Consider the following 3,509-nt stretch of genomic DNA (forward strand, 5'->3'; position numbering starts at 1 on the left):
AAAACTTTGGAGTCTGTCCGCTATTTGACATCAAACTTGTTGAAAGACACTAAACTGAGTTCTCTGGAATCTCAACACATGAATGATTTAACAAGCTTTGCGTATCCAGACGTCTGTAACTATTTAACACACAAACTGTCGTATCATACAGGACATAAACTGAAAAGCTCTAAAGGTCCTTTAGGGACATAACCAGCATTTGCAAGTATGACTAATGTACAAAGTTGTGCGGATCACACTAAACAAGACGTCCTTGTCATGGCTAAGGTGAGTCGAGTGTGTGTGGAGTCATGCTAAGATTGTGGTGCATGCACAATCTTTCTTTTTGAACACCTATTTCTATTCATATAGACTAGTAAAGTCTTTTGAGTTTGAACTCTTTCCACTTTAGCAAATGTATCAATAAAACTGTTGCAATTTTAATCAATTTACAAAGACGTTCTGAATTTTTATGTGACTCACCATTAATAAAATGATTGCCACAAATCCTAGCAATCGGAAACAGCTCCCAATTTTTGCAATTGAAATTGCAATTCATTTAGACCTTCATTCTTGTTTTTTTTTTTAAGAATGGGAATTGAAAATTTATGCAGCCTATTGCTATTGAAACCATTTAAAGTAGAAACTTTCAAGTTTCAACAAAAATCACAGGAGACTTGGCTGTTATCCAAATCAGTGGATAAATATAAATTTTGTGATGCTCAAAAATGCTGCTTGATCTAGGTGCTGAGGGAATGATTACAGACACTGAACAGGTGTAATAATTGCCAAACAAGAATCAGGTGTGTGGAAGAAGCAGCTCAAACAAGGCAGGGAGACCACAAAAAAAAAGGGGAAATGAAAAAAACTAAAGTTTAACTAAAACAGACCTGCTAAACACTAAATATTAAAGGCCAATTCTAAACCCCTCACAAAATCTGACTAAAACGAGATTTAAATTACTAACTTGTTTTATTAATATTTTTAACAGAAACAAACAAATAGCCAAAAATAACTGTATTAAAATTTAGTGTGGATGGTTGTGATCTTTTGTTTCTACCTGTTTTTGTACTTAAACAGAGTAAATAAGGCAACACTGTTAATGCTAAACAAGAATGTGTTTTATTGTTCTCGTCTTTAAACTGTTTAAACTGTTTTAACTTTTTATATTTTTTGTAATTATTGATAGGGCAGTTTTAAGTTCTGCCAGTTTTTGAGAGGCCGACTGCATTGCCATTATCTTATTATCTGTGTTAGAAAATTAATTGTAATTGTTTCTTTTTTCACAAAGCCTTAATGACCTTATGAATTTGTAAATAACACATGTAACATGTTATCACTGGGATAATAATAGTTCTTTTCCCGGCATCACATACAGGCTTTGATCAACACAATGATGTCAGCGCAAATAAATACAGCTATTGGGTTTCTCTCAGTTTGGGTACAAACTTTGATCCATTTACTCTGGCTTCTTAAGTTTACATCTACATAAGTACACATGAATGCACACTGAATACACACACGTGAACACACACCCACACACACACACACTGTCGAAACTGAATGGTTCTCATTTGCTCTCTGCATTTCCTCACAGTATATTCCAGTGCAGCATTCCACCAGAGCGAGTTATGGATTGTATTTGATTTCTACGGATGCATGCCCTTTTAGCATTGTTAGAATACTGTGGCAATATGTCCAGGGTTGGATTTGTTGAATGCACAGACGCACGCATACACACATGTGCACGTTTATCAGTCCCATCTGCTCTTGAAAGCTATCAAGGCGAGCAGCAGCTCAGTCTAATTGGAGTGCGGTCGCCTCAGCTTTCTGCAGTGCAACCATATCTACAGCTTCAAGTGTCTGGCCAGGAAATTCACACAGACAGGTCCCTTCCAAGCTCTGCCAGCAGGAAAATTTGCTTTTTTAGCCACCTGCTTCAAAAATGTATAACAAACAAAGGCAGATACTTTGGCCCTTTGGAATAAAAAGGCTACCTTTTTGATTTTTCTGTTGATTGAAAGAAACTTGGTTTGTTTAAGGTTTGCATTGTCCAGAAGTCTACTTCTTTGCCTTGCACACAGCATATAGGAGTTATCAGTTTATTCTTAGACATTGTTTTGACTGAAACGGTTCCAGCTGTAGGCAACTAAAGCATAAGTTATGATGTGTATGAAGGCAAAACTTGTCTACTGACTTTCTGAGCTGATTCTGTAACAAACATCTACTTCAGAACATCAGCTTCCATAAAGTCTTCCCAAATGCTTGAGAAAATGCTTGCATGTCATTTCTTTTACAGTCAGACAAAAAGCATAATGTAAACCTCTGTTCTAGTAATATGAAAGTCAATAAAGTTATCACAAGTAGCACAGGGGTTTGTGTAAATAATGATAGAAATGAACAAATTACCTGAGTGTGGAGTTAACATGCAGACTGTATTTACAGGTTTTATTTAGAACAACTCTAAACCTTTAACTTATACACATTAATTCAGCCATATTTATCACTCACTGCCTAAGGTGAAAGGGTGATAATGTTTGTGTCCATGTCTGTGTGTGTGAATTTGTTTGTGATGTTAGCAAAATGTCTCATGAACCACTGACTGTATTTTAATGAACCACTGACTGTATTTTAATGTAACATTTCTAATATAATCATTAGATATACATCTACGGCTGAACACCATAACAAAGTTTAATGTGGTAATAGCTGCAAGTCATCCCCAACCCATAGTCCAAGTGCTAACACATCTTGTGAGATTTGTTATATCATACTCTCTTTTCCCTACACTAGTGTAGTTTTAAACTTTAGAAATCTTGCTCGATGAAGATGTGGTGTTTTTCTAACTTTAGATTTTAGCATTTAAACAGTCAAACAGTATCAATTTTCTGTTTGACTGTTTATGAATTTTCCAAAGCATCACAACATGTTTTAGTGCTTTTTTTAGAGTCAACTGGGCCATCACCTCGTCAAGCATGACTACTAACATATGTAGAAATTTAAAGCATTAGCATCAGTGTGTAGGCCAGAAAACTACTTCCTTTGCTGCGCTCAAACAAGATAGTGAAGTTCAGGATCAGATATCTCAAAAGTCTTTGAACACAGACAATGTGGATTTTTTTACGACCTCAGTCATTCATCCAAATCATCATAAAACTTTGTCTAAAGTCTTGATTAGCCATGGTAAGACATATCTAGTGCCAGGCACCATCAGTTTGCTCCTACTTGAACAAGAATGTGTAAAATAAGTTAGGTTTCTGATCATTACGTTGCAACATTAGGATGTTTGACAGTTTTATCTTCAGGCAACAACACTTTGTTTAGGGATAAACTTTATCTCTTAGATTTGCATTGGTTGGCATGGTGATCACAGCTCATTGTACAGGTGCTGGTCATAAAATTAGAATATCATGAAAAAGTAGATTGATTTCAGTAATTCCATTTAAAAAGTGAAACTTGTATATTATATTCATACATCACATACAAACTCATATATTTCAAATGTTTATTTCGTTTAATTTTGATGATTA

Source organism: Kryptolebias marmoratus, linkage group LG16, assembly GCF_001649575.2.
Source record: "Kryptolebias marmoratus isolate JLee-2015 linkage group LG16, ASM164957v2, whole genome shotgun sequence".
In the NCBI taxonomy this organism is placed as follows: domain Eukaryota; kingdom Metazoa; phylum Chordata; class Actinopteri; order Cyprinodontiformes; family Rivulidae; genus Kryptolebias; species Kryptolebias marmoratus.